The following is a 21313-nucleotide window of genomic DNA, read 5'->3' as shown; positions in this document are numbered from 1 at the left end:
GCTCAGCAGAGAGTGGGCACAGTGATGTTGGAATCAATTGGACTTTCAGGCAAGAAAAGGAGGAGTGACAGCAATGTGTGTTGCAGAATTGTAAAGCTCACTGTGTGCTGAAGATGCCCTGCAGGAGTTTCCCTGCTGGCCCTTCGTCTGTGGGATTAGAGTCCAAGCGCTGCTCCTCCCCTGTCACAACTCCTCTCGAAACGAGAGAGCGCACCAGAAACTTTGGATTCAAATGCACTTTTAGGAGATAAAGTGAGGAGTGACAGCAATGTTTGTGTCACAGTTTAAAGCTCACTGTGTGCAAAACATGATCAAGCAGGAGATTTTTTTCAAGGCTCTTCTGCTGTTTTAGGCAGGTCTAAAAATTCCTGCTCTACTCTCTCTGTTGCTGCTCAGCAGAGAGCGGGCACAGAGATGGTGGATTCAGCTGGTCTTTCAGGCAAAAAGGGAGGAGTGACAGCAATGTGCGTTGCAGAGTTGCAAAGCTCGCTGTGCGCTGAAGATGATCAGTGGGAACTTTCTGGACTGTCTCTTCTGCTCTTTTAGCATTGGCTAAAGGTTCCTGCTCTACTCTCTCTGCTTCTGCCCAGCAGAGAAAGGGCACAGAGATTTTGGATTCAATTGGACTTTGAGGTAGGAAAGTGCGGAGCGAGAGCAATATATGTGTCACAGTTGCAAAGCTGACTGCGTGCTGAAGATGCCCTGCCGGAGCTTTCACTCCGGGCTCTTCGGCTGTGGGAGCAGAGGCCAAGAGATCGTGTTCACCTGTCACTGCTGCTGTTCAAACGAGAGAGGGCGGGAGAGACCATGGATTCAAACGGATTATTAGGAGTTGAAGTGAGGAGTGACAGCAATGTGTGTTTCAGAGTTGCAAAGCTCACTGTGCGCTGAAGATGATCTGCAAGGACTTTCCCTCCCTGCCCTTCGGAACTGGGAGCGGATTCCAAGCGCTCGTGCTCACCTTCCTCTGCTGCTCTTGAAACGAGAGTGGAGACCAGAAACGCTGGATTCAAATGCACTTTTAGGAGCTACAATGAGGAGTGACAACAGTGTGTGTGTCACAGTTGTAAAGCTCAGTGTGTTGAAGAAGCACAAGAGCAGCCTTCAGGCCTGTCTCTTCCACTGCCTTACAGATTGCAGACATTCCTGCTCACTCTGCTGCTCAGCAGAGTGCTGGCAACGGAGTTCTTGGATTGAAATGGTCTTTTAGGAGAAAGAGTGAAGAGTGACAGCAATGTTTGTGTCACAGTTTAAAGCTCACTGTGTGCTAAACATGATCAGGAGGAGCTTTTTTGCAAGGCTCTTCTGCTGTTTTAGCCCAGTCTAAACATTCCTGCTCTACTCTCTCTGTTGCTGCTCAGCAGAGAGTGGGCACAGAGATGTTGGAATCAATTGGTCTTCCAGGCAGGAAAAGGAGTTACAGCAATGTGTGTTGCAGAATTGCAAAGCTCACTGTGTGCTGAAGATGCCCTGCAGGAGTTTCCCTGCTGGCCCTTCGTCTGTGGGATTAGAGTCCAAGCGCTGCTCCTCCCCTGTCACAACTCCTCTCGAAACGTGAGAGCGCACCAGAAACTTTGGATTCAAATGCACTTTTAGGAGATAAAGTGAGGAGTGACAGCAATGTTTGTGTCACAGTTTAAAGCTCACTGTGTGCAAAACATGATCAAGCAGGAGATTTTTTGCAAGGCTCTTCTGCTGTTTTAGCCCAGGCTAAACATTCCTGCTCTACTCTCTCTGTTGCTGCTCAGCAGAGAGCGGGCACAGAGGTGTTGGATCAATTGGTCTTTCAGGCAGGAAAAGAAGAGACAGCAATGTGTGTTGCAGAGTTGCAAAGCTCACTGTGTGCTGAAGATGATCAGTGGGAACTTTCTGGACTGTCTCTTCTGCTGTTTCAGCAGAGTCCAAACGTAAGTGCTATATTCTGCTACTGCTCACAAAGAGCAAGCACAGGAGATGTATTATTCAATTGGACTTTCAGGTAGGAAAGTGAGAGGTGACAGCAATATGTGTTTCAGAGTTGTGAATCTCAATGTGTGCTGAAGATGCCCAGCAGTAGTTTCCATGCTGGCCCTTCGGCTGTGAAATTAGAATCCAAGCGCTCGTCCTCCCCTGTCACAACTGCTCTCAAAGCGAGAGAGCGCACCAGAAACGTTGGCTTGAAATGCACTTTTAGGAGATAAAGTGAGGAGTGACAGCAATGTGTGTTTCAGAATTGCAAAGCTCACTGTGCGCTGAAGATGCCCTGCAGGAGTTTCCCTGCTGGCCCTTCGTCTGTGGGATTAGAGTCCAAGCGCTGCTCCTCCCCTGTCACAACTCCTATCGAAACGAGAGAGTGCACCAGTAACTTTGGATTCAAATGCACTTTTAGGAGATAAAGTGAGGAGTGACATCAATGTTTGTGTCACAGTTTAAAGCTCACTGTGTGCAAAACATGATCAAGCAGGAGATTTTTTGCAAGGCTCTTCTGCTGTTTTAGCCCAGGCTAAACATTCCTGCTCTACTCTCTCTGTTGCTGCTCAGCAGAGAGCGGGCACAGAGGTGTTGGATCAATTGGTCTTTCAGGCAGGAAAAGAAGAGACAGCAATGTGTGTTGCAGAGTTGCAAAGCTCACTGTGTGCTGAAGATGATCAGTGGGAACTTTCTGGACTGTCTCTTCTGCTGTTTCAGCAGAGTCCAAACGTAAGTGCTATATTCTGCTACTGCTCACAAAGAGCAAGCACAGGAGATGTATTATTCAATTGGACTTTCAGGTAGGAAAGTGAGAGGTGACAGCAATATGTGTTTCAGAGTTGTGAATCTCAATGTGTGCTGAAGATGCCCAGCAGTAGTTTCCATGCTGGCCCTTCGGCTGTGAAATTAGAATCCAAGCGCTCGTCCTCCCCTGTCACAACTGCTCTCAAAGCGAGAGAGCGCACCAGAAACGTTGGCTTGAAATGCACTTTTAGGAGATAAAGTGAGGAGTGACAGCAATGTGTGTTTCAGAATTGCAAAGCTCACTGTGCGCTGAAGATGCCCTGCAGGAGTTTCCCTGCTGGCCCTTCGTCTGTGGGATTAGAGTCCAAGCGCTGCTCCTCCCCTGTCACAACTCCTATCGAAACGAGAGAGTGCACCAGTAACTTTGGATTCAAATGCACTTTTAGGAGATAAAGTGAGGAGTGACATCAATGTTTGTGTCACAGTTTAAAGCTCACTGTGTGCAAAACATGATCAAGCAGGAGATTTTTTGCAAGGCTCTTCTGCTGTTTTAGCCCAGGCTAAACATTCCTGCTCTACTCTCTCTGTTGCTGCTCAGCAGAGAGCGGGCACAGAGATGGTGGATTCAGCTGGTCTTTCAGGCAGGAAAAGAAGAGACAGCAATGTGTGTTGCAGAGTTGCAAAGCTCACTGTGTGCTGAAGATGATCAGTGGGAACTTTCTGGACTGTCTCTTCTGCTGTTTCAGCAGAGTCCAAACGTAAGTGCTATATTCTGCTACTGCTCACAAAGAGCAAGCACAGGAGATGTATTATTCAATTGGACTTTCAGGTAGGAAAGTGAGAGGTGACAGCAATATGTGTTTCAGAGTTGCGAATCTCAATGTGTGCTGAAGATGCCCAGCAGTAGTTTCCATGCTGGCCCTTCGGCTGTGAAATTAGAATCCAAGCGCTCGTCCTCCCCTGTCACAACTGCTCTCGAAGCGAGAGAGCGCACCAGAAACGTTGGCTTGAAATGCACTTTTAGGAGATAAAGTGAGGAGTGACAGCAATGTGTGTTTCAGAGTTGCAAAGCTCACTGTGCGCTGAAGATGATCTGCAAGGACTTTCCCTCCCTGCCCTTCGGAACTGGGAGCGGATTCCAAGCGCTCGTGCTCACCTGCCTCTGCTGCACTGGAAACGAGAGTGGAGACCAGAAACGCTGGATTCAAATGCACTTTTAGGAGCTACAATGAGGAGTGACAACAGTGTGTGTGTCACAGTTGTAAAGCTCAGTGTGTTGAAGAAGCACAAGAGCAGCCTTCAGGCCTGTCTCTTCCACTGCCTTACAGATTGCAGACATCCCTGCTCACTCTGCTGATCAGCAGAGTGCTGACAACGGAGTTCTTGGATTGAAATGGTCTTTTAGGAGAAAGAGTGAAGAGTGACAGCAATGTTTGTGTCACAGTTTAAAGCTCACTGTGTGCTAAACATGATCAGGAGGAGCTTTTTTGCAAGGCTCTTCTGCTGTTTTAGCCCAGTCTAAACATTCCTGCTCTACTCTCTCTGTTGCTGCTCAGCAGAGAGTGGGCACAGAGATGTTGGAATCAATTGGTCTTTCAGGCAAGAAAAGGAGGAGTGACAGCAATGTGTGTTGCAGAATTGTAAAGCTCACTGTGTGCTGAAGATGCCCTGCAGGAGTTTCCCTGCTGGCCCTTCGTCTGTGGGATTAGAGTCCAAGCGCTGCTCCTCCCCTGTCACAACTCCTCTCCAAACGAGAGAGCGCACCAGAAACTTTGGATTCAAATGCACTTTTAGGAGATAAAGTGAGGAGTGACAGCAATGTTTGTGTCACAGTTTAAAGCTCACTGTGTGCAAAACATGATCAAGCAGGAGATTTTTTTCAAGGCTCTTCTGCTGTTTTAGGCAGGTCTAAACATTCCTGCTCTACTCTCTCTGTTGCTGCTCATCAGAGAAAGGGCACAGAGATGGTCGATTCAGCTGGTCTTTCAGGCAAAAAGGGAGGAGTGACAGCAATGTGTGTTGCAGAGTTGCAAAGCTCGCTGTGCGCTGAAGATGATCAGTGGGAACTTTCTGGACTGTCTCTTCTGCTCTTTTAGCATTGGCTAAAGGTTCCTGCTCTACTCTCTCTGCTTCTGCCCAGCAGAGAAAGGGCACAGAGATTTTGGATTCAATTGGACTTTGAGGTAGGAAAGTGCGGAGCGAGAGCAATATATGTGTCACAGTTGCAAAGCTGACTGCGTGCTGAAGATGCCCTGCCGGAGCTTTCACTCCGGGCTCTTCGGCTGTGGGAGCAGAGGCCAAGAGATCGTGTTCACCTGTCACTGCTGCTGTTCAAACGAGAGAGGGCGGGAGAGACCATGGATTCAAACGGATTATTAGGAGATGAAGTGAGGAGTGACAGCAATGTGTGTTTCAGAGTTGCAAAGCTCACTGTGCGCTGAAGATGATCTGCAAGGACTTTCCCTCCCTGCCCTTCGGAACTGGGAGCGGATTCCAAGCGCTCGTGCTCACCTGCCTCTGCTGCTCTTGAAACGAGAGTGGAGACCAGAAACGCTGGATTCAAATGCACTTTTAGGAGCTACAATGAGGAGTGACAACAGTGTGTGTGTCACAGTTGTAAAGCTCAGTGTGTTGAAGAAGCACAAGAGCAGCCTTCAGGCCTGTCTCTTCCACTGCCTTACAGATTGCAGACATTCCTGCTAACTCTGCTGCTCAGCAGAGTGCTGGCAACGGAGTTCTTGGATTGAAATGGTCTTTTAGGAGAAAGAGTGAAGAGTGACAGCAATGTTTGTGTCACAGTTTAAAGCTCACTGTGTGCTAAACATGATCAGGAGGAGCTTTTTTGCAAGGCTCTTCTGCTGTTTTAGCCCAGTCTAAACATTCCTTCTCTCTGTTGCTGCTCAGCAGAGAGTGGGCACAGAGATGTTGGAATCCATTGGTCTTCCAGGCAGGAAAAGGAGGAGTTACAGCAATGTGTGTTGCAGAATTGCAAAGCTCACTGTGTGCTGAAGATGCCCTGCAGGAGTTTCCCTGCTGGCCCTTCGTCTGTGGGATTAGAGTCCAAGCGCTGCTCCTCCCTTGTCACAATTCCTCTCCAAACGAGAGAGCGCACCAGAAACTTTGGATTCAAATGCACTTTTAGGAGATAAAGTGAGGAGTGACAGCAATGTTTGTGTCACAGTTTAAAGCTCACTGTGTGCAAAACATGATCAAGCAGGAGATTTTTTTCAAGGCTCTTCTGCTGTTTTAGGCAGGTCTAAAAATTCCTGCTCTACTCTCTCTGTTGCTGCTCAGCAGAGAGCGGGCACAGAGATGGTGGATTCAGCTGGTCTTTCAGGCAAAAAGGGAGGAGTGACAGCAATGTGTGTTGCAGAGTTGCAAAGCTCGCTGTGCGCTGAAGATGATCAGTGGGAACTTTCTGGACTGTCTCTTCTGCTCTTTTAGCATTGGCTAAAGGTTCCTGCTCTACTCTCTCTGCTTCTGCCCAGCAGAGAAAGGGCACAGAGATTTTGGATTCAATTGGACTTTGAGGTAGGAAAGTGCGGAGCGAGAGCAATATATGTGTCACAGTTGCAAAGCTGACTGCGTGCTGAAGATGCCCTGCCGGAGCTTTCACTCCGGGCTCTTCGGCTGTGGGAGCAGAGGCCAAGAGATCGTGTTCACCTGTCACTGCTGCTGTTCAAACGAGAGAGGGCGGGAGAGACCATGGATTCAAACGGATTATTAGGAGATGAAGTGAGGAGTGACAGCAATGTGTGTTTCAGAGTTGCAAAGCTCACTGTGCGCTGAAGATGATCTGCAAGGACTTTCCCTCCCTGCCCTTCGGAACTGGGAGCGGATTCCAAGCGCTCGTGCTCACCTGCCTCTGCTGCTCTTGAAACGAGAGTGGAGACCAGAAACGCTGGATTCAAATGCACTTTTAGGAGCTACAATGAGGAGTGACAACAGTGTGTGTGTCACAGTTGTAAAGCTCAGTGTGTTGAAGAAGCACAAGAGCAGCCTTCAGGCCTGTCTCTTCCACTGCCTTACAGATTGCAGACATTCCTGCTCACTCTGCTGCTCAGCAGAGTGCTGGCAACGGAGTTCTTGGATTGAAATGGTCTTTTAGGAGAAAGAGTGAAGAGTGACAGCAATGTTTGTGTCACAGTTTAAAGCTCACTGTGTGCTAAACATGATCAGGAGGAGCTTTTTTGCAAGGCTCTTCTGCTGTTTTAGCCCAGTCTAAACATTCCTGCTCTCTGTTGCTGCTCAGCAGAGAGTGGGCACAGAGATGTTGGAATCAATTGGTCTTCCAGGCAGGAAAAGGAGTTACAGCAATGTGTGTTGCAGAATTGCAAAGCTCACTGTGTGCTGAAGATGCCCTGCAGGAGTTTCCCTGCTGGCCCTTCGTCTGTGGGATTAGAGTCCAAGCGCTGCTCCTCCCCTGTCACAACTCCTCTCGAAACGTGAGAGCGCACCAGAAACATTGGATTCAAATGCACTTTTAGGAGATAAAGTGAGAAGTGATATCAATGTTTGTGTCACAGTTTAAAGCTCACTGTGTGCAAAACATGATCAAGCAGGAGATTTTTTGCAAGGCTCTTCTGCTGTTTTAGCCCAGGCTAAACATTCCTGCTCTACTCTCTCTGTTGCTGCTCAGCAGAGAGTGGGCACAAAGATGTTGGAATCAATAGGTCTTCCAGGCAGGATAAGGAGGAGTGACAGCAATGTGTTTTGCAGAGTTGCAAAGCTCACAGTGTGCTGAAGATGCCCTGCAGGAGTTTCCCTGCTGGCCCTTCATCTGTGGGATTAGAGTCCAAGCGCTGCTCCTCCCCTGTCACAACTCCTCTCCAAACGAGAGTGCGTACCAGAAACATTGGATTCAAATGCACTTTTAGGAGATAAAGTGAGGAGTGACAGCAATGTTTGTGTCACAGTTTAAAGCTCACTGTGTGCAAAACATGATCAAGCAGGAGATTTTTTGCAAGGCTCTTCTGCTGTTTTAGGCAGGTCTAAAAATTCCTGCTCTACTCTCTCTGTTGCTGCTCAGCAGAGAGCGGGCACAGAGATGGTCGATTCAGCTGGTCTTTCAGGCAAAAAGGGAGGAGTGACAGCAATGTGTGTTGCAGAGTTGCAAAGCTCGCTGTGCGCTGAAGATGATCAGTGGGAACTTTCTGGACTGTCTCTTCTGCTCTTTTAGCATTGGCTAAAGGTTCCTGCTCTACTCTCTCTGCTTCTGCCCAGCAGAGAAAGGGCACAGAGATTTTGGATTCAATTGGACTTTGAGGTAGGAAAGTGCGGAGCAAGAGCAATATATGTGTCACAGTTGCAAAGCTGACTGCGTGCTGAAGATGCCCTACCGGAGCTTTCACTCCGGGCTCTTCGGCTGTGGGAGCAGAGGCCAAGAGATCGTGTTCACCTGTCACTGCTGCTGTTCAAACGAGAGAGGGCGGGAGAGACCATGGATTCAAACGGATTATTAGGAGATGAAGTGAGGAGTGACAGCAATGTGTGTTTCAGAGTTGCAAAGCTCACTGTGCGCTGAAGATGATCTGCAAGGACTTTCCCTCCCTGCCCTTCGGAACTGGGAGCGGATTCCAAGCGCTCGTGCTCACCTTCCTCTGCTGCTCTTGAAACGAGAGTGGAGACCAGAAACGCTGGATTCAAATGCACTTTTAGGAGCTACAATGAGGAGTGACAACAGTGTGTGTGTCACAGTTGTAAAGCTCAGTGTGTTGAAGAAGCACAAGAGCAGCCTTCAGGCCTGTCTCTTCCACTGCCTTACAGATTGCAGACATTCCTGCTAACTCTGCTGCTCAGCAGAGTGCTGGCAACGGAGTTCTTGGATTGAAATGGTCTTTTAGGAGAAAGAGTGAAGAGTGACAGCAATGTTTGTGTCACAGTTTAAAGCTCACTGTGTGCTAAACATGATCAGGAGGAGCTTTTTTGCAAGGCTCTTCTGCTGTTTTAGCCCAGTCTAAACATTCCTTCTCTCTGTTGCTGCTCAGCAGAGAGTGGGCACAGAGATGTTGGAATCCATTGGTCTTCCAGGCAGGAAAAGGAGGAGTTACAGCAATGTGTGTTGCAGAATTGCAAAGCTCACTGTGTGCTGAAGATGCCCTGCAGGAGTTTCCCTGCTGGCCCTTCGTCTGTGGGATTAGAGTCCAAGCGCTGCTCCTCCCTTGTCACAATTCCTCTCCAAACGAGAGAGCGCACCAGAAACTTTGGATTCAAATGCACTTTTAGGAGATAAAGTGAGGAGTGACAGCAATGTTTGTGTCACAGTTTAAAGCTCACTGTGTGCAAAACATGATCAAGCAGGAGATTTTTTTCAAGGCTCTTCTGCTGTTTTAGGCAGGTCTAAATATTCCTGCTCTACTCTCTCTGTTGCTGCTCAGCAGAGAGCGGGCTCAGAGATGGTGGATTCAGCTGGTCTTTCAGGCAAAAAGGGAGGAGTGACAGCAATGTGCGTTGCAGAGTTGCAAAGCTCGCTGTGCGCTGAAGATGATCAGTGGGAACTTTCTGGACTGTCTCTTCTGCTCTTTTAGCATTGGCTAAAGGTTCCTGCTCTACTCTCTCTGCTTCTGCCCAGCAGAGAAAGGGCACAGAGATTTTGGATTCAATTGGACTTTGAGGTAGGAAAGTGCGGAGCGAGAGCAATATATGTGTCACAGTTGCAAAGCTGACTGCGTGCTGAAGATGCCCTGCCGGAGCTTTCACTCCGGGCTCTTCGGCTGTGGGAGCAGAGGCCAAGAGATCGTGTTCACCTGTCACTGCTGCTGTTCAAACGAGAGAGGGCGGGAGAGACCATGGATTCAAATGGATTATTAGGAGATGAAGTGAGGAGTGACAGCAATGTGTGTTTCAGAGTTGCAAAGCTCACTGTGCGCTGAAGATGATCTGCAAGGACTTTCCCTCCCTGCCCTTCGGAACTGGGAGCGGATTCCAAGCGCTCGTGCTCACCTGCCTCTGCTGCTCTTGAAACGAGAGTGGAGACCAGAAACGCTGGATTCAAATGCACTTTTAGGAGCTACAATGAGGAGTGACAACAGTGTGTGTGTCACAGTTGTAAAGCTCAGTGTGTTGAAGAAGCACAAGAGCAGCCTTCAGGCCTGTCTCTTCCACTGCCTTACAGATTGCAGACATTCCTGCTCACTCTGCTGCTCAGCAGAGTGCTGGCAACGGAGTTCTTGGATTGAAATGGTCTTTTAGGAGAAAGAGTGAAGAGTGACAGCAATGTTTGTGTCACAGTTTAAAGCTCACTGTGTGCTAAACATGATCAGGAGGAGCTTTTTTGCAAGGCTCTTCTGCTGTTTTAGCCCAGTCTAAACATTCCTGCTCTCTGTTGCTGCTCAGCAGAGAGTGGGCACAGAGATGTTGGAATCAATTGGTCTTTCAGGCAAGAAAAGGAGGAGTTACAGCAATGTGTGTTTCAGAATTGTAAAGCTCACTGTGTGCTGAAGATGCCCTGCAGGAGTTTCCCTGCTGGCCCTTCGTCTGTGGGATTAGAGTCCAAGCGCTGCTCCTCCCCTGTCACAACTCCTCTCGAAACGAGAGAGCGCAAGAGTAACTTTGGATTCAAATGCACTTTTAGGAGATAAAGTGAGGAGTGACAGCAATGTTTGTGTCACAGTTTAAAGCTCACTGTGTGCAAAACATGATCAAGCAGGAGATTTTTTGCAAGGCTCTTCTGCTGTTTTAGCCCAGGCTAAACATTCCTGCTCTACTCTCTCTGTTGCTGCTCAGCAGAGAGCGGGCACAGAGATGGTGGATTCAGCTGGTCTTTCAGGCAGGAAAAGAAGAGACAGCAATGTGTGTTGCAGAGTTGCAAAGCTCACTGTGTGCTGAAGATGATCAGTGGGAACTTTCTGGACTGTCTCTTCTGCTGTTTCAGCAGAGTCCAAACGTAAGTGCTATATTCTGCTACTGCTCACAAAGAGCAAGCACAGGAGATGTATTATTCAATTGGACTTTCAGGTAGGAAAGTGAGAGGTGACAGCAATATGTGTTTCAGAGTTGTGAATCTCAATGTGTGCTGAAGATGCCCAGCAGTAGTTTCCATGCTGGCCCTTCGGCTGTGAAATTAGAATCCAAGCGCTCGTCCTCCCCTGTCACAACTGCTCTCGAAGCGAGAGAGCGCACCAGAAACGTTGGCTTGAAATGCACTTTTAGGAGATAAAGTGAGGAGTGACAGCAATGTTTGTGTCACAGTTTAAAGCTCACTGTGCGCTGAAGATGATCTGCAAGGACTTACCCTCCCTGCCCTTCGGAACTGGGAGCGGATTCCAAGCGCTCGTGCTCACCTTCCTCTGCTGCACTGGAAACGAGAGTGGAGACCAGAAACGCTGGATTCAAATGCACTTTTAGGAGCTACAATGAGGAGTGACAACAGTGTGTGTGTCAAAGTTGTAAAGCTCAGTGTGTTGAAGAAGCACAAGAGCAGCCTTCAGGCCTGTCTCTTCCACTGCCTTACAGATTGCAGACATCCCTGCTCACTCTGCTGCTCAGCAGAGTGCTGGCAACGGAGTTCTTGGATTGAAATGGTCTTTTAGGAGAAAGAGTGAAGAGTGACAGCAATGTTTGTGTCACAGTTTAAAGCTCACTGTGTGCTAAACATGATCAAGCAGGAGATTTTTTGCAAGGCTCTTCTGCTGTTTTAGCCCAGGCTAAACATTCCTGCTCTACTCTCTCTGTTGCTGCTCAGCAGAGAGCGGGCACAGAGATGGTGGATTCAGCTGGTCTTTCAGGCAGGAAAAGAAGAGACAGCAATGTGTGTTGCAGAGTTGCAAAGCTCACTGTGTGCTGAAGATGATCAGTGGGAACTTTCTGGACTGTCTCTTCTGCTGTTTCAGCAGAGTCCAAACGTAAGTGCTATATTCTGCTACTGCTCACAAAGAGCAAGCACAGGAGATGTATTATTCAATTGGACTTTCAGGTAGGAAAGTGAGAGGTGACAGCAATATGTGTTTCAGAGTTGTGAATCTCAATGTGTGCTGAAGATGCCCAGCAGTAGTTTCCATGCTGGCCCTTCGGCTGTGAAATTAGAATCCAAGCGCTCGTCCTCCCCTGTCACAACTGCTCTCGAAGCGAGAGAGCGCACCAGAAACGTTGGCTTGAAATGCACTTTTAGGAGATAAAGTGAGGAGTGACAGCAATGTGTGTTTCAGAGTTGCAAAGCTCACTGTGCGCTGAAGATGATCTGCAAGGACTTTCCCTCCCTGCCCTTCGGAACTGGGAGCGGATTCCAAGCGCTCGTGCTCACCTTACTCTGCTGCACTGGAAACGAGAGTGGAGACCAGAAACGCTGGATTCAAATGCACTTTTAGGAGCTACAATGAGGAGTGACAACAGTGTGTGTGTCAAAGTTGTAAAGCTCAGTGTGTTGAAGAAGCACAAGAGCAGCCTTCAGGCCTGTCTCTTCCACTGCCTTACAGATTGCAGACATCCCTGCTCACTCTGCTGCTCAGCAGAGTGCTGGCAACGGAGTTCTTGGATTGAAATGGTCTTTTAGGAGAAAGAGTGAAGAGTGACAGCAATGTTTGTGTCACAGTTTAAAGCTCACTGTGTGCTAAACATGATCAGGAGGAGCTTTTTTGCAAGGCTCTTCTGCTGTTTTAGCCCAGTCTAAACATTCCTGCTCTCTGTTGCTGCTCAGCAGAGAGTGGGCACAGAGATGTTGGAATCCATTGGTCTTCCAGGCAGGAAAAGGAGTTACAGCAATGTGTGTTGCAGAATTGCAAAGCTCACTGTGTGCTGAAGATGCCCTGCAGGAGTTTCCCTGCTGGCCCTTCGTCTGTGGGATTAGAGTCCAAGCGCTGCTCCTCCCCTGTCACAACTCCTCTCGAAACGTGAGAGCGCACCAGAAACATTGGATTCAAATGCACTTTTAGGAGATAAAGTGAGAAGTGATATCAATGTTTGTGTCACAGTTTAAAGCTCACTGTGTGCAAAACATGATCAAGCAGGAGATTTTTTGCAAGGCTCTTCTGCTGTTTTAGCCCAGGCTAAACATTCCTGCTCTACTCTCACTGTTGCTGCTCAACAGAGAGTGGGCACAAAGATGTTGGAATCAATAGGTCTTCCAGGCAGGAAAAGGAGGAGTGACAGCAATGTGTTTTGCAGAGTTGCAAAGCTCACAGTGTGCTGAAGATGCCCTGCAGGAGTTTCCCTGCTGGCCCTTCATCTGTGGGATTAGAGTCCAAGCGCTGCTCCTCCCCTGTCACAACTCCTCTCCAAACGAGAGTGCGTACCAGAAACTTTGGATTCAAATGCACTTTTAGGAGATAAAGTGAGGAGTGACAGCAATGTTTGTGTCACAGTTTAAAGCTCACTGTGTGCAAAACATGATCAAGCAGGAGATTTTTTGCAAGGCTCTTCTGCTGTTTTAGGCAGGTCTAAAAATTCCTGCTCTACTCTCTCTGTTGCTGCTCAGCAGAGAGCGGGCACAGAGATGGTGGATTCAGCTGGTCTTTCAGGCAAAAAGGGAGGAGTGACAGCAATGTGCGTTGCAGTGTTGCAAAGCTCGCTGTGCGCTGAAGATGATCAGTGGAAACTTTCTGGACTGTCTCTTCTGCTCTTTTAGCATTGGCTAAAGGTTCCTGCTCTACTATGCTTCTGCCCAGCAGAGAAAGGGCACAGAGATTTTGGATTCAATTGGACTTTGAGGTAGGAAAGTGCGGAGCGAGAGCAATATATGTGTCACAGTTGCAAAGCTGACTGCGTGCTGAAGATGCCCTGCCGGAGCTTTCACTCCGGGCTCTTCGGCTGTGGGAGCAGAGGCCAAGAGATCGTGTTCACCTGTCACTGCTGCTGTTCAAACGAGAGAGGGCGGGAGAGACCATGGATTCAAACGGATTATTAGGAGATGAAGTGAGGAGTGACAGCAATGTGTGTTTCAGAGTTGCAAAGCTCACTGTGCGCTGAAGATGATCTGCAAGGACTTTCCCTCCCTGCCCTTCGGAACTGGGAGCGGATTCCAAGCGCTCGTGCTCACCTTCCTCTGCTGCTCTTGAAACGAGAGTGGAGACCAGAAACGCTGGATTCAAATGCACTTTTAGGAGCTACAATGAGGAGTGACAACAGTGTGTGTGTCAAAGTTGTAAAGCTCAGTGTGTTGAAGAAGCACAAGAGCAGCCTTCAGGCCTGTCTCTTCCACTGCCTTACAGATTGCAGACATTCCTGCTCACTCTGCTGCTCAGCAGAGTGCTGGCAACGGAGTTCTGGGATTGAAATGGTCTTTTAGGAGAAAGAGTGAAGAGTGACAGCAATGTTTGTGTCACAGTTTAAAGCTCACTGTGTGCTAAACATGATCAGGAGGAGCTTTTTTGCAAGGCTCTTCTGCTGTTTTAGCCCAGTCTAAACATTCCTGCTCTACTCTCTCTGTTGCTGCTCAGCAGAGAGTGGGCACAGAGATGTTGGAATCAATTGGTCTTTCAGGCAAGAAAAGGAGGAGTGACAGCAATGTGTGTTTCAGAATTGTAAAGCTCACTGTGTGCTGAAGATGCCCTGCAGGAGTTTCCCTGCTGGCCCTTCGTCTGTGGGATTAGAGTCCAAGCGCTGCTCCTCCCCTGTCACAACTCCTATCGAAACGAGAGAGCGCAAGAGTAACTTTGGATTCAAATGCACTTTTAGGAGATAAAGTGAGGAGTGACAGCAATGTTTGTGTCACAGTTTAAAGCTCACTGTGTGCAAAACATGATCAAGCAGGAGATTTTTTGCAAGGCTCTTCTGCTGTTTTAGCCCAGGCTAAACATTCCTGCTCTACTCTCTCTGTTGCTGCTCAGCAGAGAGCGGGCACAGAGATGGTGGATTCAGCTGGTCTTTCAGGCAGGAAAAGAAGAGACAGCAATGTGTGTTGCAGAGTTGCAAAGCTCACTGTGTGCTGAAGATGATCAGTGGGAACTTTCTGGACTGTCTCTTCTGCTGTTTCAGCAGAGTCCAAACGTAAGTGCTATATTCTGCTACTGCTCACAAAGAGCAAGCACAGGAGATGTATTATTCAATTGGACTTTCAGGTAGGAAAGTGAGAGGTGACAGCAATATGTGTTTCAGAGTTGCGAATCTCAATGTGTGCTGAAGATGCCCAGCAGTAGTTTCCATGCTGGCCCTTCGGCTGTGAAATTAGAATCCAAGCGCTCGTCCTCCCCTGTCACAACTGCTCTCGAAGCGAGAGAGCGCACCAGAAACGTTGGCTTGAAATGCACTTTTTGGAGATAAAGTGAGGAGTGACAGCAATGTGTGTTTCAGAGTTGCAAAGCTCACTGTGCGCTGAAGATGATCTGCAAGAACTTTCCCTCCCTGCCCTTCGGAACTGGGAGCGGATTCCAAGCGCTCGTGCTCACCTGCCTCTGGTGCACTGGAAACGAGAGTGGAGACCAGAAACGCTGGATTCAAATGCACTTTTAGGAGCTACAATGAGGAGTGACAACAGTGTGTGTGTCAAAGTTGTAAAGCTCAGTGTGTTGAAGAAGCACAAGAGCAGCCTTCAGGCCTGTCTCTTCCACTGCCTTACAGATTGCAGACATCCCTGCTCACTCTGCTGCTCAGCAGAGTGCTGGCAACGGAGTTCTGGGATTGAAATGGTCTTTTAGGAGAAAGAGTGAAGAGTGACACCAATGCTTGTGTCACAGTTTAAAGCTCACTGTGTGCTAAACATGATCAGGAGGAGCTTTTTTGCAAGGCTCTTCTGCTGTTTTAGCCCAGTCTAAACATTCCTGCTCTACTCTCTCTGTTGCTGCTCAGCAGAGAGTGGGCACAGAGATGTTGGAATCAATTGGTCTTTCAGGCAAGAAAAGGAGGAGTGACAGCAATGTGTGTTGCAGAATTGTAAAGCTCACTGTGTGCTGAAGATGCCCTGCAGGAGTTTCCCTGCTGGCCCTTCGTCTGTGGGATTAGAGTCCAAGCGCTGCTCCTCCCTTGTCACAACTCCTCTCCAAACGAGAGAGCGCACCAGAAACTTTGGATTCAAATGCACTTTTAGGAGATAAAGTGAGGAGTGACAGCAATACTTGTGTCACAGTTTAAAGCTCACTGTGTGCAAAACATGATCAAGCAGGAGATTTTTTTCAAGGCTCTTCTGCTGTTTTAGGCAGGTCTAAAAATTCCTGCTCTACTCTCTCTGTTGCTGCTCAGCAGAGAGCGGGCACAGAGATGGTGGATTCAGCTGGTCTTTCAGGCAAAAAGGGAGGAGTGACAGCAATGTGTGTTGCAGAGTTGCAAAGCTCGCTGTGCGCTGAAGATGATCAGTGGGAACTTTCTGGACTGTCTCTTCTGCTCTTTTAGCATTGGCTAAAGGTTCCTGCTCTACTCTCTCTGCTTCTGCCCAGCAGAGAAAGGGCACAGAGATTTTGGATTCAATTGGACTTTGAGGTAGGAAAGTGCGGAGCGAGAGCAATATATGTGTCACAGTTGCAAAGCTGACTGCGTGCTGAAGATGCCCTGCCGGAGCTTTCACTCCGGGCTCTTCGGCTGTGGGAGCAGAGGCCAAGAGATCGTGTTCACCTGTCACTGCTGCTGTTCAAACGAGAGAGGGCGGGAGAGACCATGGATTCAAACGGATTATTAGGAGATGAAGTGAGGAGTGACAGCAATGTGTGTTTCAGAGTTGCAAAGCTCACTGTGCGCTGAAGATGATCTGCAAGGACTTTCCCTCCCTGCCCTTCGGAACTGGGAGCGGATTCCAAGCGCTCGTGCTCACCTTCCTCTGCTGCACTGGAAACGAGGGTGGAGACCAGAAACGCTGGATTCAAATGCACTTTTAGGAGCTACAATGAGGAGTGACAACAGTGTGTGTGTCACAGTTGTAAAGCTCAGTGTGTTGAAGAAGCACAAGAGCAGCCTTCAGGCCTGTCTCTTCCACTGCCTTACAGATTGCAGACATTCCTGCTCACTCTGCTGCTCAGCAGAGTGCTGGCAACGGAGTTCTTGGATTGAAATGGTCTTTTAGGAGAAAGAGTGAAGAGTGACAGCAATGTTTGTGTCACAGTTTAAAGCTCACTGTGTGCTAAACATGATCAGGAGGAGCTTTTTTGCAAGGCTCTTCTGCTGTTTTAGCCCAGTCTAAACATTCCTTCTCTCTGTTGCTGCTCAGCAGAGAGTGGGCACAGAGATGTTGGAATCAATTGGTCTTCCAGGCAGGAAAAGGAGGAGTTACAGCAATGTGTGTTGCAGAATTGCAAAGCTCACTGTGTGCTGAAGATGCCCTGCAGGAGTTTCAATGCTGGCCCTTCGTCTGTGGGATTAGAGTCCAAGCGCTGCTCCTCCCCTGTCACAACTCCTCTCGAAACGTGAGAGCGCACCAGAAACTTTGGATTCAAATGCACTTTTAGGAGATAAAGTGAGGAGTTACGGCAATGTTTGTGTCACAGTTTAAAGCTCACTGTGTGCAAAACATGATCAAGCAGGAGATTTTTTGCAAGGCTCTTCTGCTGTTTTAGCCCAGGCTAAACATTCCTGCTCTACTCTCTCTGTTGCTGCTCAGCAGAGAGCGGGCACAGAGATGGTGGATTCAGCTGGTCTTTCAGGCAGGAAAAGAAGAGACAGCAATGTGTGTTGCAGAGTTGCAAAGCTCACTGTGTGCTGAAGATGATCAGTGGGAACTTTCTGGACTGTCTCTTCTGCTGTTTCAGCAGAGTCCAAACGTAAGTGCTATATTCTGCTACTGCTCACAAAGAGCAAGCACAGGAGATGTATTATTCAATTGGACTTTCAGGTAGGAAAGTGAAAGGTGACAGCAATATGTGTTTCAGAGTTGCGAATCTCAATGTGTGCTGAAGATGCCCAGCAGTAGTTTCCATGCTGGCCCTTCGGCTGTGAAATTAGAATCCAAGCGCTCGTCCTCCCCTGTCACAACTGCTCTCGAAGCGAGAGAGCGCACCAGAAACGTTGGCTTGAAATGCACTTTTTGGAGATAAAGTGAGGAGTGACAGCAATGTGTGTTTCAGAGTTGCAAAGCTCACTGTGCGCTGAAGATGATCTGCAAGAACTTTCCCTCCCAGCCCTTCGGAACTGGGAGCGGATTCCAAGCGCTCGTGCTCACCTGCCTCTGGTGCACTGGAAACGAGAGTGGAGACCAGAAACGCTGGATTCAAATGCACTTTTAGGAGCTACAATGAGGAGTGACAACAGTGTGTGTGTCACAGTTGTAAAGCTCAGTGTGTTGAAGAAGCACAAGAGCAGCCTTCAGGCCTGTCTCTTCCACTGCCTTACAGATTGCAGACATCCCTGCTCACTCTGCTGCTCAGCAGAGTGCTGGCAACGGAGTTCTGGGATTGAAATGGTCTTTTAGGAGAAAGAGTGAAGAGTGACACCAATGCTTGTGTCACAGTTTAAAGCTCACTGTGTGCTAAACATGATCAGGAGGAGCTTTTTTGCAAGGCTCTTCTGCTGTTTTAGCCCAGTCTAAACATTCCTGCTCTACTCTCTCTGTTGCTGCTCAGCAGAGAGTGGGCACAGAGATGTTGGAATCAATTGGTCTTTCAGGCAAGAAAAGGAGGAGTGACAGCAATGTGTGTTGCAGAATTGTAAAGCTCACTGTGTGCTGAAGATGCCCTGCAGGAGTTTCCCTGCTGGCCCTTCGTCTGTGGGATTAGAGTCCAAGCGCTGCTCCTCCCTTGTCACAACTCCTCTCCAAACGAGAGAGCGCACCAGAAACTTTGGATTCAAATGCACTTTTAGGAGATAAAGTGAGGAGTGACAGCAATGTTTGTGTCACAGTTTAAAGCTCACTGTGTGCAAAACATGATCAAGCAGGAGATTTTTTTCAAGGCTCTTCTGCTGTTTTAGGCAGGTCTAAAAATTCCTGCTCTACTCTCTCTGTTGCTGCTCAGCAGAGAGCGGGCACAGAGATGGTGGATTCAGCTGGTCTTTCAGGCAAAAAGGGAGGAGTGACAGCAATGTGTGTTGCAGAGTTGCAAAGCTCGCTGTGCGCTGAAGATGATCAGTGGGAACTTTCTGGACTGTCTCTTCTGCTCTTTTAGCATTGGCTAAAGGTTCCTGCTCTACTCTCTCTGCTTCTGCCCAGCAGAGAAAGGGCACAGAGATTTTGGATTCAATTGGACTTTGAGGTAGGAAAGTGCGGAGCGAGAGCAATATATGTGTCACAGTTGCAAAGCTGACTGCGTGCTGAAGATGCCCTGCCGGAGCTTTCACTCCGGGCTCTTCGGCTGTGGGAGCAGAGGCCAAGAGATCGTGTTCACCTGTCACTGCTGCTGTTCAAACGAGAGAGGGCGGGAGAGACCATGGATTCAAACGGATTATTAGGAGATGAAGTGAGGAGTGACAGCAATGTGTGTTTCAGAGTTGCAAAGCTCACTGTGCGCTGAAGATGATCTGCAAGGACTTTCCCTCCCTGCCCTTCGGAACTGGGAGCGGATTCCAAGCGCTCGTGCTCACCTGCCTCTGCTGCACTGGAAACGAGGGTGGAGACCAGAAACGCTGGATTCAAATGCACTTTTAGGAGCTACAATGAGGAGTGACAACAGTGTGTGTGTCACAGTTGTAAAGCTCAGTGTGTTGAAGAAGCACAAGAGCAGCCTTCAGGCCTGTCTCTTCCACTGCCTTACAGATTGCAGACATTCCTGCTCACTCTGCTGCTCAGCAGAGTGCTGGCAACGGAGTTCTTGGATTGAAATGGTCTTTTAGGAGAAAGAGTGAAGAGTGACAGCAATGTTTGTGTCACAGTTTAAAGCTCACTGTGTGCTAAACATGATCAGGAGGAGCTTTTTTGCAAGGCTCTTCTGCTGTTTTAGCCCAGTCTAAACATTCCTTCTCTCTGTTGCTGCTCAGCAGAGAGTGGGCACAGAGATGTTGGAATCAATTGGTCTTCCAGGCAGGAAAAGGAGGAGTTACAGCAATGTGTGTTGCAGAATTGCAAAGCTCACTGTGTGCTGAAGATGCCCTGCAGGAGTTTCAATGCTGGCCCTTCGTCTGTGGGATTAGAGTCCAAGCGCTGCTCCTCCCCTGTCACAACTCCTCTCGAAACGTGAGAGCGCACCAGAAACTTTGGATTCAAATGCACTTTTAGGAGATAAAGTGAGGAGTTACGGCAATGTTTGTGTCACAGTTTAAAGCTCACTGTGTGCAAAACATGATCAAGCAGGAGATTTTTTGCAAGGCTCTTCTGCTGTTTTAGCCCAGGCTAAACATTCCTGCTCTACTCTCTCTGTTGCTGCTCAGCAGAGAGCGGGCACAGAGATGGTGGATTCAGCTGGTCTTTCAGGCAGGAAAAGAAGAGACAGCAATGTGTGTTGCAGAGTTGCAAAGCTCACTGTGTGCTGAAGATGATCAGTGGGAACTTTCTGGACTGTCTCTTCTGCTGTTTCAGCAGAGTCCAAACGTAAGTGCTATATTCTGCTACTGCTCACAAAGAGCAAGCACAGGAGATGTATTATTCAATTGGACTTTCAGGTAGGAAAGTGAAAGGTGACAGCAATATGTGTTTCAGAGTTGCGAATCTCAATGTGTGCTGAAGATGCCCAGCAGTAGTTTCCATGCTGGCCCTTCGGCTGTGAAATTAGAATCCAAGCGCTCGTCCTCCCCTGTCACAACTGCTCTCGAAGCGAGAGAGCGCACCAGAAACGTTGGCTTGAAATGCACTTTTTGGAGATAAAGTGAGGAGTGACAGCAATGTGTGTTTCAGAGTTGCAAAGCTCACTGTGCGCTGAAGATGATCTGCAAGAACTTTCCCTCCCAGCCCTTCGGAACTGGGAGCGGATTCCAAGCGCTCGTGCTCACCTGCCTCTGGTGCACTGGAAACGAGAGTGGAGACCAGAAACGCTGGATTCAAATGCACTTTTAGGAGCTACAATGAGGAGTGACAACAGTGTGTGTGTCAAAGTTGTAAAGCTCAGTGTGTTGAAGAAGCACAAGAGCAGCCTTCAGGCCTGTCTCTTCCACTGCCTTACAGATTGCAGACATCCCTGCTCACTCTGCTGCTCAGCAGAGTGCTGGCAACGGAGTTCTGGGATTGAAATGGTCTTTTAGGAGAAAGAGTGAAGAGTGACACCAATGCTTGTGTCACAGTTTAAAGCTCACTGTGTGCTAAACATGATCAGGAGGAGCTTTTTTGCAAGGCTCTTCTGCTGTTTTAGCCCAGTCTAAACATTCCTTCTCTCTGTTGCTGCTCAGCAGAGAGTGGGCACAGAGATGTTGGAATCAATTGGTCTTTCAGGCAAGAAAAGGAGGAGTGACAGCAATGTGTGTTGCAGAATTGTAAAGCTCACTGTGTGCTGAAGATGCCCTGCAGGAGTTTCCCTGCTGGCCCTTCGTCTGTGGGATTAGAGTCCAAGCGCTGCTCCTCCCTTGTCACAACTCCTCTCCAAACGAGAGAGCGCACCAGAAACTTTGGATTCAAATGCACTTTTAGGAGATAAAGTGAGGAGTGACAGCAATACTTGTGTCACAGTTTAAAGCTCACTGTGTGCAAAACATGATCAAGCAGGAGATTTTTTTCAAGGCTCTTCTGCTGTTTTAGGCAGGTCTAAAAATTCCTGCTCTACTCTCTCTGTTGCTGCTCAGCAGAGAGCGGGCACAGAGATGGTGGATTCAGCTGGTCTTTCAGGCAAAAAGGGAGGAGTGACAGCAATGTGTGTTGCAGAGTTGCAAAGCTCGCTGTGCGCTGAAGATGATCAGTGGGAACTTT

The sequence above is a fragment of the Lathamus discolor genome, chromosome W (assembly GCF_037157495.1).
Source record: "Lathamus discolor isolate bLatDis1 chromosome W, bLatDis1.hap1, whole genome shotgun sequence".
Taxonomy (NCBI): Eukaryota; Metazoa; Chordata; class Aves; order Psittaciformes; family Psittacidae; genus Lathamus; species Lathamus discolor.
Note: the sequence above shows the minus strand (reverse complement) of the source record.